Source organism: Oryctolagus cuniculus, chromosome 6, assembly GCF_964237555.1.
Source record: "Oryctolagus cuniculus chromosome 6, mOryCun1.1, whole genome shotgun sequence".
In the NCBI taxonomy this organism is placed as follows: domain Eukaryota; kingdom Metazoa; phylum Chordata; class Mammalia; order Lagomorpha; family Leporidae; genus Oryctolagus; species Oryctolagus cuniculus.
Genome location: NC_091437.1, coordinates 30,805,801 through 30,821,050, shown reverse-complemented (window position 1 = coordinate 30,821,050; position 15,250 = coordinate 30,805,801). Strand labels below are relative to the sequence as shown.

The following is a 15,250-nucleotide window of genomic DNA, read 5'->3' as shown; positions in this document are numbered from 1 at the left end:
CTGCAATGGCCAGAGCTGCGCTGATCTGAAGCCAGGAGCCAGGAGTTTCTTCTTCCAGGTCTCCCACATGGATGCAGGGGCCCAAGTGCTTGGGCCATCTTTCACTGCTTTCCCAGGCCATAGCAGAGAGCTGGATTGGAAGGGGAGCAACCAGGACTAGAACTGGCGCCCATATGGGATGCCGGCGCCTCAGGCAGAGGATTAACCTGCTGCGCCACAGCGCCGGCCCCTCTTTTGTTTTTCAGTTCTCTCAATTTATCCCATTACTCTTGTGTATCACATATGAGAAAATTATTTTTGCTTCCTGTGATCGTCCAAGTTTACTCAATTTTTTTTCTTCCACACCCTTCAACTTCTTGATGGGTCATAATTTTCCTTGTTTCACCCTAGAAAAATTCCAGTTGGTACAGAATTGCAGGGATCCTCCCTTGAAAGGTAAATAACAGTGAGAGTTCATGAAAATACAGTAAGGTTTTATGCTTCAGTTAAAAAGGGAGAAGTGACAAAAAGTTGTAAAATACCAAGCCTTCTTCTGTGTTTTGTATTTTGCCAGTACTCATCCCGATCTATTAAAAAACGGTGAGTTTGAAACAAGGAGTTTTTTTCTCTTTTTTTTTAACACAGCACTTAATAGTTTAACTGGTGGTTTCCTCTTGTTAATTAATTGTACTAGTAGTGCAAACAGAGATAGTTCTTAGGAAGCAGTTTCTTAACAGAAGTTGTCAGATCAGAATGCTGTAAGAATAGGTGCCAATTGTTGGCTTTCTATTGATATTCTTTATACTCTCTGGAAGTAGACAGTGGTAAATACAAGAACGTAATCTTTTATTCTTTAAACAAACTTTTGAGTATCATAATTTGTAAAATGTGAGTGTTGTACATATTATAGCTCTTAAAAATGTATCATAGACATCTTTATACTTCAAAACAAATCATACCTCCCTCCTTCAATAAGCTAAATGGATATACTACAGTATGTTTCACCACACTTTGACTAAGATAAATTTGTTGCTATTAAAATGTTGCAGTGGACAGCTGTGTATATATCTGTGTGTATGTGTTCATGTGTGATTATACATATATTTTTGCCCTGTTTCAAGTCTTTGTGTAGGTTTTTATCTTAGAAAAATTCTTGAAATTGGTTTAAATATCATAAGCAGCAGTGAATCATAGCCATGTGTTTTTCCTAAAAAAATTTTGTGTCATCTATATGAATTGCTTTCATTAGCATGCTCTGCATAAAATTCTTAAAACCTGCAATTTAGGAATAGGTGAGATGACTAAACCGGAGAGGCTGTGCACAAATACAGTCTGCCACAGCAGTGTTGAAAGTGGCATCTGCCTCAGCACCAGCGTCCCATTCCTGAGATTTGTAGTTGCTGTCAAGTTACGGTAACCTCACCTTAAAAGATGGTGTCTCTGGAAAATAGAATATAGTGTCCTAAGTGTGCGGAGAAAAAGCAGTGTAACGGTTAAGATGCAGCTTTGAATGCCCACTGCCCACGTCTCACAGCAGAGGACCTGGGCTTAATCCCCGACTCCAGCTCCTGGCTACTTCCCACCAGTTTACATCCCTGAAGGCAGATGTGATGACGCAAGTAGCAGGACCCCTGCCACCCACACTGGAGACCTGGGCTGAGTTCCTGACTGCTGTTGTAGGTACTGGGGGAGTGAACCAGCAGATGGGAGTTTTCTGTGTGTGTGTGTGTGTCTGTTGATCTGTGTCTCCTTTTTCGATAATAATATTCAGGGTTCAAGAGTTCATTCCAAGTCCTAAATTTAGCTCTCTTCTCTTCTCTGTTTTCTACTCCTTGTGTATGTAATCCCTTTGTTTCATTTACTGCCTTTTTTTTTTTTTTTTTTTTTTTTTTGACAGGCAGAGTGGACAGTGAGAGAGAGAGACAGAAAGGTCTTCCTTTGCCGTTGGTTCACTCTCCAATGGCCGCCGCAGCCGGCGCGCTGCAGCCGGTGCACCACGCTGATCCGAAGGCAGGAGCCAGGTACTTATCCTGGTCTCCCATGGGGTGCAGGGCCCAAGCACTTGGGCCATCCTCCACTGCACTCCCTGGCCACAGCAGAGAGCTGGCCTGGACGAGGGGCAACCGGGACAGAATCCGACGCCCCGACCGGGACTAGAACCCGGTGTGCCGGCGCTGCTAGGCGGAGGATTAGCCTATTGAGCCGCGGCGCCGGCTCATTTACTGCTTGGTAAAACACTCGCAGGCCAGTCTGAGAATGAGAGGTTATTAATGATATAGAATGTGGAAAAGTTACACAAGTATGTATCGAAATAGTTAAAATCCCAAAAATGCAATGAAGGTAGTAGATGTTAAAAGTGACAAGATGTGGAAGCTGAAGGACAACAGCTATCTTGGAAAACATTTTTCTGTGTTTTAGCATAGGCACTATGTTTTGTTATTTCATACTTGTAGAAAAAAATCTACATTTTAGGTATGGTTTAAAGAATAATAAATGCCTCTTTGTACCTGCCACACATGGTTATTATTTCTGTATGTCCCTTCCTAATCACATCCTCCTCCCTGTAGTACTATCACACTGAATTCTGTTTGTTTTGTGTGTATGTGTGTGTGTGTGTTCTTTGGTGGCTTTTTTTAAAAAACATTAACTGACCATAAAAACTCCATGTATTCATGGTTTTGCCAGGTGATATTTCAATACCTGTACACATTGTGTCGTGTTCAAATGAGGTGAAGCACATGTGTCTCCTCATTTCTTTCACTTTATGATTTTACTATTTCTCTCATATACTCTTATCCCTATATAGTAAGTTATTTAGTTTTATGTGGTGTTATAACTTCATGTAATGCTGCATGTAGTCTTTTACAGCCTATTGTTTGTTTTTTACTCAACATTATGTTTATAAAGTTGATCTTTGTAAGCTTATGCTTATATGTGGATATATGCTGTGCCTTTTAATAAATATAGTATACAGATCTGTCTGTACTCTTATCAGTGGATGCTTGGATTGTTTTCGTATTTTTGCTGTTTTGAACAGTACTGCTGTGACCGCCCCCCTGCATATTATACCTAGAAATGGAATAATAAGGTCATGCAGTAAGCACAACTTCTAGATACTAACGATCGTTCCTTTTGTTTCATATCCTCACTAACCTATAGTAGTGCTAGTTGGAGCTCTTGTGCCTGACTGAATGAAACTAGCATGTCACATTATACACATGCGGTAATTATGCTTGTTGATCAGAATGACAATAAGTAGATTCTGTGTGACTGGACAAGGGATACTTGCTGAGTCAGTCTGACCCTCTTCAACTCTTTTTTTTTTTTTTTAATTTATTGGAGGGGCAGAGTTAGAGGGAGACATACAAAGCGATCTTCGAAGCAGCACTCTTATGGGAAGCCGATGTCACAGGAGGCAGCTTAACTTGCTGCACCACAGTGCAGCTACAAATATTCTGTACAGTTTTTTTTTTTAAGATTTACTTACATATTTGAAAGTCAGAGTTACACAGAGAGAGGAGGAGAGTCAGAGTTCATTCCCCAGTTGGCTGCAACGGCCAGAGCTGCACCGATCAGAGGCCAGGAGCTTCTTCCAGGTCTCCCACATGGGTGCAGAGGCCCAAGCACTCGGGCCATCTTTTACTTCTTTCCCAGGCCATAGCAGAGAGCTAGAACGAAGTGGAGCAGCTGGGACTTGAACCAGTGCCCATGTGGAATGCCGACACTGCAGGCAGTGGCTTTACCCACTATGCCACAGCGCCAGCCCCTCCCCAACTTGTGTACCCTGAAAGTTGCCGTAGAGTTTAAGGACTCCTCTTAGGCAACCGTGAAGACCTGATTTAATAAAACAGGGGAACTTTGCATGGAATTAAGAAATGTACTGTTTATTATTAAATGAGGACTGAGGAACAGAAGTGGGGAAAAAGTTGAAGAGGATCAGTTCAGCTGTTGAGGTGTAGGCACACAACTTTATGGGAAAGAAAAATACCATGTGATTAGTATTTGAGCTGAGCAGCTGTGGTGTGGTGTAGCTAATGGCAGATTACAGTCACACAGAACTCTGGGAGTTCACAGGATGCTCACATTGATGCTCACAATGATGAGAGCCCTGAAAGAAAGGTAGCTTGGACCATTGCTTTCGTGATAGAGACAAAAAGGGAAAACAGTTGCCCAGAGATACCCATCAGCCAAATGACAGAGGTGGATGTGACCTCAGGGCTCTTCTGTCATGCCCAGGGTTCTCTGGCTTCCTGCCTTCCTGCCCTCTGAGGATGACAGCTGTGCTTTCTGCTGTAGTGAAGTCCATCAACAATCAGCAATCCTCTGCCTTCTGGGCACTCTTGTGTCACTCTCGTGTCCTCATAAGCTCTAAAAAGAAAGGCCATATCCTTGACAAGATCCCGCAGTCCACTGGAGCCACAAAAAGACTTCTAAGAAATACAGAGAGGATGAAGTGGGTTTTTAAAAAAATATTTATATATTCATTTGTAAGAGTTTTATATGGAGAGACAGAGTGAGTGAGCTCTTCCATGCACTCCCTAAATGCTTGCAACCACCTGGGGCTGGGCAAGGCCAAAGCCAAGAGTCTGGAATTCTATCTGGGTCTCCCACATGGGTGTAGGAGCCCAAGCACTTGGGCCATCTTCCACTCATTTCGCAGGCACATTAGCAGAGAGCTGGAGAGGAAGTGGAGAAACTGGGACTAGAACCAGCACACATATGGGTTGCTGGCATTGCAGGCAGCAGTCTAACCTGCTGTGCCACAGTGCAGGGTCCTGAAATGGGTTTAATAAGTACAAGACTCTGTAGTACAAATCTGCATTATCTGTAAGTCAAAAACAAGAACCCTTATGGAACGGAATAAAAATGTGGAAATTGAAATTCAAAGAATTTATCTATTTTTGAATTTGCTCAGGAGAAGAACGCTTGTCTTTCTGATAATTATGGTATTACTGGTTTGTCTGGGAACCTCATGTAGCCTCCTAATGTAGCAGATGTATGTGTGATAAGTCCTCTGCCTCATTTAAAAATGTTTCCATTTCTGGTCTTTGGTCAGTGAAGAACTCATTTCAGTATTAGGATGAGATTCATAGGAAACATTTAGTGTATATATTTTTAAATTAAGTAATAGTCCTCTGTGTCTTGCACTTGGTGTTTCATTTCGCTGTGGTCTAGATAATCCATGGAAATGTACAGGGCAGTGCAAAGAGTGAATTTTAAGTTTTATCCTAAAGTGATCTCTGAAGTCACATTGCCTTCACTGTAGTTTCCAAACACTTACATGTTCCTGATTACTTGTTTTTTCTGTTGACCCAAGTTCACTCTCAAAACACAAAACAAAACAAAAACCAAAAACAAAAAAAAAAACTTAAGGTTTTTTCCTTGCTGTATCATTGAATTTTTGAGAGTCAGTAAAAACTTTTAAATGGGAGCTTTTGTGCTTCTTCATCTGTGGGCTGCTTAGTATATATATGAGTTTAATTCTGAACATACAACCCCAGCAGAGTAATTCTAAAGGCTGGGCACACTTGGTTGTGGTAAAATACAAAAGTCTGTAGCCAGTGTCCTTAAAATAGTGGCTTTATGTCTCCTGATTCCCTTTTGTGAGTATGCAGTTGAAGAATCAGTAACTTATGGCTTCACAAGAGATACTCTCAAATTAGCTTATCCTCTCATATAGAGTTGAGTTGGCTAAACAGTGAAGACATTAATAGTTCTGAGAAGGCGATGATGACGCACGTTGTTTCTCAGAGGTAACGTTTTCCTGATGGTTAAAAAATGAAATGGTGATTGGGTTCCTTCTGTCTCAAGGCTGTGTGTGGAATACCATGTTGTTCTTGACTCCTTCTGCCTGTCCATGGTGACAGAAAGTCACCTGAAGAGAGTGCTGTTCTTAACATTGATAAGGTCATTCAGCATGTTTCCAAGCCATCTGGGAATTTAGATTTTGAAAACCATCTTGAGGTCTGGTGCTGTGGTACAGGGGGCTAAAGCCCTGGCCTGAAGTGCCAGCATCCCATATGGGCGCCGGTTCTAGTCCTGCCTGTTCCTCTTCCAATCCAGCTCTCTGCTATGGCCTGGGAAAGCAGTGGAAGATGACCCAAGTGCTTGGGCCCTTGCACCCACGTGGGAGACCTGGAAGAAGCTCCTGGCTCCTGGCTTCAGATTGGCACAGCTCCGGCTGTTGCAGCCATCTGGGGAGTAAACCAGCAGATGGAAGACATCTTTCTCTGTCTCTACCTCTCTCTGTAACTCTTTCAAATAAATAAAATATATCTTAAAAAAAAAAAAAAAAAAAAGACCATCTTGCGCCGCCACTGTGGTACAGCAGGTAAAGTTTCTGCTTGCAGTGCCAGCATCCTAATGTAGGTGCTGGTTCGACAACTGGCTGCCCTGCTTCCGATCCAGCTCCCTGCTAATGTGTCTGGGAACGTAACGGCAGATGGCCCAATTTCTTGGGTCCCTCCCTGCACCTATGAGAGACCTGGAAGAAGCTCCTTACTCCTGACTTCGGTCTGGGCCAGCCTGGGCTGTTGAAGCCATTTTGGAAGCAAGCTGTGGATGGAAGATCTCTCTTTCTCTCTCTCTCTCTCTCTTCTTTTTCCCTCTCTCTCTCTAACACTGGTACTCTCATTCTCTCTGTGTATATGTGCATGTGTGTAGCTCTTCCAAATAAATAAATACGTACAAAAATAAAAAACAGGCATAGAGGCAGAGGGGCTGGAGTGACTATTATGACAATTTGTTGACTTGGTTTAATATTATATCATAAGCCAACAGCCAAAAAAGGAGCTAATTCTAATTTAACCTGTTTTTCTTCACAATTTAACTTGGTTAATTAAAGAAAAATCAAAAAAAATTTCTCCATTGAAACACATTATTTGCTAGACAAGTGATTATTGTACTGTCGTCCACAAATGATATTTCAATTTATCCTTATGATCTGTGGTAAAGTCCTTGGAGCAAATATAAAATTACTCCAACTTTTTGAACAAGGAAACAGGTGCAGAGATAGACTTGGATGAGGTTATTACAACAGAGCCAGAATTTGAAACTAGGTCACTACTTCTAGTTCTGTGCCTTCTCCCACTACAGGTCAGTGCTTTCTGCTGCACAGAATTATATGTGAATGTTTACTTTGCATGTTTTTCATATCATCTGTAACAGTTTTGTACATTACGGCATTACTTGTTTGTGGCCTTTAAACAATCTCATCCACAAGGAGTTCTGTTTGTGAAAGCTTTTTGAGCATCTTTTATTTAAAGAGAAATGCGGTAGGTGCTTGATGAAGCCATGAAGCCACTGCTTGCGTTGTCTGCATTCCATGTTGGAGTGCTTGGGTTTGAGTCTCAGCTTTGCTAATGTGCACCCTAGGAGGCAGCTCAAGTATTTGGTTTCTGCAACCCATGTGAGAGACAGGGATGGAGTTTCCAGCTCCTGGTTTTGGCCTGGCCTGACCCTGACTGTTGCGGGCATCTGGGAGTGAACCAGCAGATGGGAGATAATCTCCTCCTTCCCCACCTTTCAAATAAAATAAAGATTGTTCAAAAAATAAAAAGCCTACCAGTTGGGCAGCTATTGTTTGCAGGGAAGTGATACAAATGGGAGAACAACTGTTTTCTTACAGTTGCACACATGTTGTCCAGCGCCCCTCCAGCAAGCTGCACATGTAACCATGTATCTCTTGAAGCCAGCTTTGGAGTCCTAGGTCCCAACTTCATAAACCCATGAACTCATTTCCTCCAGTGATTAGAACTGAAAAGCACAAAAGAAACACTGATGGCATTCAAATTGCCACTCAAAACTTCCCATTATCTACATGATTGCACTCCTAGAAAAAGAAATTCATTTGAGGTGAAAGATCTTGAAGTCTTCTTCAAATAGGTGACCTTTGAGGTGTGCTTTAAACTTGAGACTGATCCTTGAAGACTTCTTCACGTTCTTATTTGAGGTTGTCAAAATAAGTGAGGAATGAGCACTCTAACACGTTTGGAGTCCTCTGTCAGACTATTATTAATGTAATTTCACATTATTGATTTTTTTCCTGTTTAATGGATTAAAACCTTAGATCAGAATTTCTTAACCTCAGCACTACTGACATTTTGGATTCATTAATTCTTTTAGTGGGGTTCTGTCCATTCTAAGATGTTAATAACATCCCTAGCAATCACAAATCTTACTTTCCATCTCTGGAGTTGCCTATTCTGGACATTTCATATAAATGGAGTTGCATTTACATGACCTTTTGTGTCTGGTTTCTCGGCTTAGCACGCCTCCAAGGTTCTTCCACATTGAAGTACATAACGTATTTCATTTCTTTTTATGGTTGAATAATATCACATATGTGAACAGACTACATCTTAGATACTCCTCAGCTGATGGACATTTACATTGTTTTCAGTTTTTGCCCATTATGAATTATTCTGCTATGAACAATTGTGTATTAGCTTTTCTGTAGATAGACGTTTGTGTTTCCTCTTACATTGGTATGTGGAGTGGAATTACTTGGACATTCAGTTTCTCAAAAGGCTAAATATACTTACTGTAACTTTTCCACAATGATTGTACCATTTTACAGTCTGACCAGTGATGTATGAGAGTTCCAGTTTCCTATACTTGTTATTGTCTTTCCTGTTATAGCTGTCCTAGGGAGTATGGATGTCTCATTGCTTTTGATTGGCATTTTCTAAATAGCTAATGATGTTCATCATCTTCTCATGTGCTTCTTGGCCATTCATATATTCTTTGGGGGGAATGTCTATTCAAATTCTTTGCCTACTTTTAAAGAAGACTTTATTTGTTGATAAGGTCATATATGTGTTGTGGATACTAGACCCTTCCCAAGTTCATGATATGCAGACAGATCATTTATTTGAAAAGCAGAGTTAGAGGGAGACAGAGAAAGAGCTCTTCCATCTGCTGGTTCACTTCCCAAATGGCCGCAACACCCAAGGCTGGGCCAGGCCGAAACCAGGAGCCAGGTCTCCCATGAAGACACATGAGCGCAAACACTTGGGTCATCCTCTGCTGCTTTCCCAAGTGCCTTAGCAGAAAGCTGGCTCATAAGTGAAGCAGCTGGGGCACAAACCAGTGCCCATATGGGATACCAGAATTGCAGGCAGTGGCTTTACCTGCTGTACCACAAGGCTGGCCCCTGTAGACGAATTTATCCTTACAGCCATCTTACCACTTTCTTGGTAGTGTAATTTGACTCAGAACGTTTTGAATTTTGAGAAAGCCCAATTTTCTTTTGATTACTTGTATCATAAGCATATCTTTATTTTATTATATGAAGCTTTTATTTAATAAATATAAATTTCGTAAGTATAACTTGTGAATTATAGCAGTTCTTCCCCTATACCTGCCCTCCCACCCCCAAACCATACCAGCTGCTACTCTCTCTCCCATCCCATTGTTCATTAAGATTCATTTTTAATTATATACAGAAGATCAACTCTATACCAAGTAAAGATTTCAATAGTTTGCACCCACACACACAAAATATAAAATATTGTTTGAAGACTAGCTATACCATTAATTCTCATAGTACAACACATTAAGGACAGAGGTCCTACATGGGGAGCAAGTGCACAGTGATTCCTGTTGTTGATTTAACTCTAAGCCTATCTTTCCATGGTTGTCGAATCCAAGGTCATAAAAATTTTTCACCTGTGTTTCCTTCTAAGAATTTTACAGTTTAGGCACTTATATTTAGGCCATTGGTTTTGTTGTTAAATTTGGATGTGGTTTAAAGTAGGGATGTAATTTGATTCTTTGAAGATAGTTACCCTACAAGCATTTTTTGTAAAGACAACTCTTTCCCTCTGGAATGATCTTGATATTTGTTGAAATCAGCTGGCCATAAATGTACAGGTTTGTTTGTGTAGTCCCACTTCTAGTCCATTAGCCTATATATCTGATCTTATGCCAGTACCACACTATTTTAGTTGCTGTATCTTTGTACTGTACTCTGAAAATGGGAAATTGAGTCTATTCTTTTTAAAGATTGTTTTGCCAATTCTGTGTTCTTGCAAATCATATAAATCTTAGGATCAGCTTGTCTATTCCCGCCCCCTCAAAAATCAGTTGGAATTCTGATAAGGATTATGTTAAACCTGTAGGTCAGTTTGCTAATACTGCCATCATAAAAATGTTAAGTCTTCCAACCTATGAACATAAGGTATCTTACCATGTCTGTTGATATTTATTTTAACAGTTTTTAGTTAATCTTGCACTTCTTTGGCTAAATTTATCCCTAAGTAATTTGCTCCTCTTTTTAATGCTATTATGAATTTGTTTTCTTAAAATTATTTTCAGATTGCTCACTGCAGCTATACAGTAATACAGCTGATGTCTGTGTGCTGACTTTACTGTTCTCTCCTCTCTAAATCTGTCTTTCAAATAAAAATAAATAAATAAAAAGGTGGCACATCCAGGACTTGAACCAGCATTCAGATATGATGCTGGCGTTGCATGTTGTAGCCTAACCGCTGTGGAGTTTTCATTGATGCCTTTCATCACACTGAGAAAGTTCCCTTCTATTCCTAGATAATCAAGTGGTTTTTGTCCGTTGTTGTATTTATATAATTTACCACATTAACTGATTTCAACCAAGCTAGTGTTCCTTGGTTTAATCCCACCTGGTAATGGTTTGTAACCTTCTTATAATCTTCTAAATTCAGTTTGCTGGTATTTTCTTGAGGATTTTTATATTTATTCTATTCAACACAGATACTAATCTGTAGTTCAGCTGTGAGATTTTTCACATAACTTTCAGGGCAACATAAGCCTCATCAACTGGATTAGGCAAGGCTGCCTCTTTTGTTTTTTGGAAGACTTTGAGCAGGATTATTGGTAATTCTTTTTTAAACATTTGGTAGGATATCCTACAAAAGTCATCAATCTTTGTAGTTGTGATAGGCCTGTGTAAGATTTTTAGTTTTTCCTTGAGAAATTTCTGTTTGTGTGTTTCTAGTAATTTGTTCATTTCATATAGATTATCTGACTGGTTGGCTTACAATTTTTCACAGTATTTCTTAAGAATCCTTTTGGTTTCTGTAAGGTCAGAATTTTTTGCAGTAATTTAAGTCTGTGGTCAATTAAGCTGAAGTTTTATCAGTTTTCAATGAAGCAAATTTGGCCTTTGTTGATCTTCTTTATTATTTTTCTACTCTCTATTCCATTTTTGCCACTGTAGTCTTTATTATTTCCTTCTTGTTGCTTTGGATTTAGTTTGCTGTTTTTTCTGCTAGCCTCTTAAATAACAGCTGTGAATTATTTCCTCTTTTTAAGGTAATCAATTAATTATAGCTATAAATTTTTCTCTCAGCACTGCTTCCACTGCATCCCATCCATTTTGGTATATTTTATTTATGCTTGCATTTGTCTCAAGGTATCCTCTGATTTCCCCTTTGATTTTTCTGTAAACTAACCCCTTAGTTATTTAGAAATTTATGTCTAAATATTTGTGAATTTTCAAATTTCCTTCAGTTATTAATTTCCAACTTTATTGTGGTTAGAGAATATACTTTGTATGATTTCAGTATTTTCAAATTTATTTGACTTGTTTTGTGGCCTAATGTATCATCCATCATGGAGAATGTTCCATGTGCACTTGGGAAGAATGCATATTCTGCATTTTTAGGGTGGAGTGTCTGATAGATATCTCAGGTCTAGATGATACACAGTAGTTGGTGTTCAGATCATCTCTTTGATACTCTATTTTTTTTATATTAGTGAAAGTACAGTACTAAAGTCTTGAATGTTTAAGTCTGTTCATTTTTGCTTCTGGTTTGGATTAATACCAACTTAATAGCAAATGAAAACTTCTATCTGTGTATTTTACGCTATTGTCACAGATTCTCTCTTTCCACAATGTGTGCCTGTGAACATAGATTAATAATTATTGCTTACCGAGTTGTCCTTCGGATCAAATAGGGAAAGACGTTAAAATAAAGATTTATTTATTTATATGAAAGTCAGAGTTACACAGAGGAGGAGAGGCAAAGCGGATTAACGCCCTCGCCTAAAGCGCCAGCATCCCATATGGGTGCCGGTTCGAGACCCAGCTTCTTCACTTCCAATCCAGCTCTCTGCTATGGCCTGGGAAAGCAGTAGAAGATTGCCCAAGTGCTTGGGCCCCTGCATCCGCATGGGAGACCCAGAAGAGGCTCCTGGCTTCGGATTGGCGCAGTTCTGGCTGTTGTGGCCAATTGTGGAGTGAACCAGTGGATGGAAGACCTCTCTCTATCTCTCTCTGCCTCTCCTCTCTCTGTGTAACTCTTTCAAATAATTAAATAAATCTTTTAAAAAAATCTTCATGAGGATCACTTTTGTGGGATGGGTTGCTTCTCTCTTGTTACTTTCAAAATTGTTTGCCTTTAGATTTTTGATAGTTCATGAAGTGACTAGTTGTAGCTACATTTGAGTCTGTTCTATTTGGAGTTTATTGGACTTGCTAAATTTTTTTCATCAAAATGGCAAATTTTTTGCCATGGCTTTTTCCTTTTTTTTCAGATTTCATTTATTTATTTGAGAGGTAGAGTTACAGAGAGAGGGAGAGGGAGAGAGAGACGTCTTCCATCCACTGGTTCACTTCTCAAATGGCCACACGGCCAGAGCTGAGCCCATCTAAAGCCAGGAGCCAGACCTTGTGGCAGGTCTCCCATGCAGGTGCAAGGGCCCAAGCATTTGGGTCATCCTCTACTGCTTTCCCAGCCTGTAGCAGAGAGCTGGATCGGAAGCGGATCAGCCGGGACCTGAGCTGGCACCCATAGGGGATGCCAGCACTGCAGGTGCAAGCCCAGCCCACTACTCCGCAGTGATGGCCCATATTGCTTTTTTGCAAAAAACTTTCTGTCCCTTTCTTCCCCTTCCTGTTAATCTGATTATGTGTGCATTGGTATATTCCATGGTGTCCTACAAGTCAGTTTGACTTTGCTCAGTTTTTTATTTTGAAAGAAAAAATAATCTCAGTAGACCTAAGTTCAAGTTTACGATTCTTTGTGCTACCTGCTGGCATCTGCTATTGAGCCTCTCTAGTGAATTTTTCATTTTACTTACTCTACTGAATGTTAACAGTTATTCGAATATTGCAGTGAAGCACCTCTGCAGAGAACTCGGGTTCTCTTCCCCCTCAGTATTGTTGATGAGTGTAGTAGACCTTGTTTGTAGAAATAGTTTATATTTTTCTGTTGTGGATACATTGAAGTCTCTCTTCTCTGAGTTTTCTGGTCAGCTAATGACTGGACTAAGAATTCATGAAATACCGATAAACAAAATACCTTCCTGTCTTTACCCCTAGGGTTCTTTCTACATGTATTGGGGCAGGCCTTTAACTCTCACCCTTGGAGTTCACAACCCTGCGTTAGCTTTGCTTCTAGCTTCTGTGAAGTCTCAGCGGCAATAAGACGTGACCATGTAGGGCCTGGCCGGGTCTTGCCAGAACGTGTGTGTGGCCCTGCTCATGCATGTGGTCTTACAGATCCCCCAGAATATGCCAGGCCTTTTCAAAGCCCTTAAGGACTCTGTAACTTTTCCTCCTTTTTAAAATATTTTTTCCTAGTCTGTTAATTCTGTTACCTGTCACACCTGCAGCAGCAAACTAAGACATTAACAGTGTTTCCAACAAACCTCCACTCCCAGAAGCACAGCATAATCTAGGCCTCCCGTGTGGGTGGCAGGGCCGCAGTTGCTGGAGACCTCACCACTGTCTCCAAGGATCTGCGTTTGCGGGAAGTTGGAGTCCAGAGCTGGCGCTGAGTATCAGATCCAGGTGTGGTGGTATGGGACATGGCTGTCTCAATTGGCATCTTGCTTGTTAGGCCAATTTCCCACCCTGCTGAGCCAGACTGGAATTAGTGAAAGAAAGACAGTCCTTTACAGGTGGTCTTCCTGGAGCTGCTAAACAGGTCAGGGCAAATCATTATAATTCTTTGTGAATGAGGCCCATTCTGTTGCCTCCCATCCCAGGAATGTGGGCTGTTATGTTCATGGCTACTACTGAGTTGGCAATCACAGGATGGGACTGGGTAAGTTAAAACATTATCAAGTTTGTTGTTTTTACCAAGAATTAGCTGAAGTTTGTTTGTTTGTTTGTTTGTTTTTGACTAAGTATTCCATGGGCTTTTGCAAGCCTTTGGTTAATTTTCAAAGAGGTAAAAAAGTGGTATCTGGTAGTTCTTGCCTTCTTTTGGTTTTGGGTCTTTGCTTTTATAGAGAGGCAGAACTTGAGTTCCTTACTCCATGGATTTTGCTGACATCACTTTCTTATAATTGCTTTAAAAGCATTTTTTGTAAAACTCAAGTGTTTCTCTCTCAAGTCTCTCCCAATTCTGAATAATTAAAAATACCATTACCCTTCTTTGGTTTAAGTCCTATTCATTTATTGATGGCCTTTCCACCAAATGGTGTTTCATAAGAAATCTGGAAATTTCTTAAAGCAGCTGACAAACATTTTAAACTAGTGTAGGGTGGTACTGCCCACTGGGTAGTAGTTTGAGTAGTAATGCCGTCTTTTCCTGTATGGTAGTGTTTGCGCAATTGATTGTTTTATTACAGTGTTTTGCAGACAACTCTGAAGAACTCTCAGGAATTATGATGGTTGCTAAGGGAGGTGGACGCAAGGACAGGGAAGTCCGCGCAACTTTTCTTAAATACCTTGTTTTCAGAGGTTCCTTTGAAGAAAGGATTCTAGTGTTTAAATTTTTTTTTTCAAATGCCACTTACATTAATTTATACATTTAGAGAAATCAATGGGAAATAGAAAAATTGTGGTACTGACAGTATGCTTAATAAAATCAAGGGAGAGGTAGAAATACTAGGTAATCACAAAATAGTTCATCTTTGGCTTTACCTGTATTCTTAAGTTATATGTATGTGTGTGTATTTTTTAATTTATTGTCAATGAAAACAAATTTCATAAGTACATTAGGAATAAAGTGTTTCTTCCCACTATTCCCACCCTTTGCCAGTCCCATTCTCCATTAAGATTCATTTTCAATCAATTTTGTACACAGAAGACCAAATCTATACTAAGTAAAGATTTCAACAATTTGTATGCACACGTGTGTGTTTCTTTAACTAGATTCACGTGTTCTTTATTCATTTATCTATTAGTGCACATTTACGTTATTTCCATGTCTTGTATATTGTGAATTATGATGCAGCGAACACAGGAGTGTAGATATCTTTGTTATAAAAGATGTATTCATTTATTTGAAAGTCAGAATTAGAGAGGGAAAGACAGAGAGAACTTCCATCTGCATGTGGT

At 40.0% G+C, this 15,250-nt stretch overlaps 1 protein-coding gene across 17 annotated transcripts in view; it reads left to right on the top strand.

Annotated features, from left to right (window-relative positions):
- Positions 1 to 15,250, top strand: part of NR3C1 (nuclear receptor subfamily 3 group C member 1) — a 133,607-nt gene that overhangs the window by 56,410 nt on the left and 61,947 nt on the right.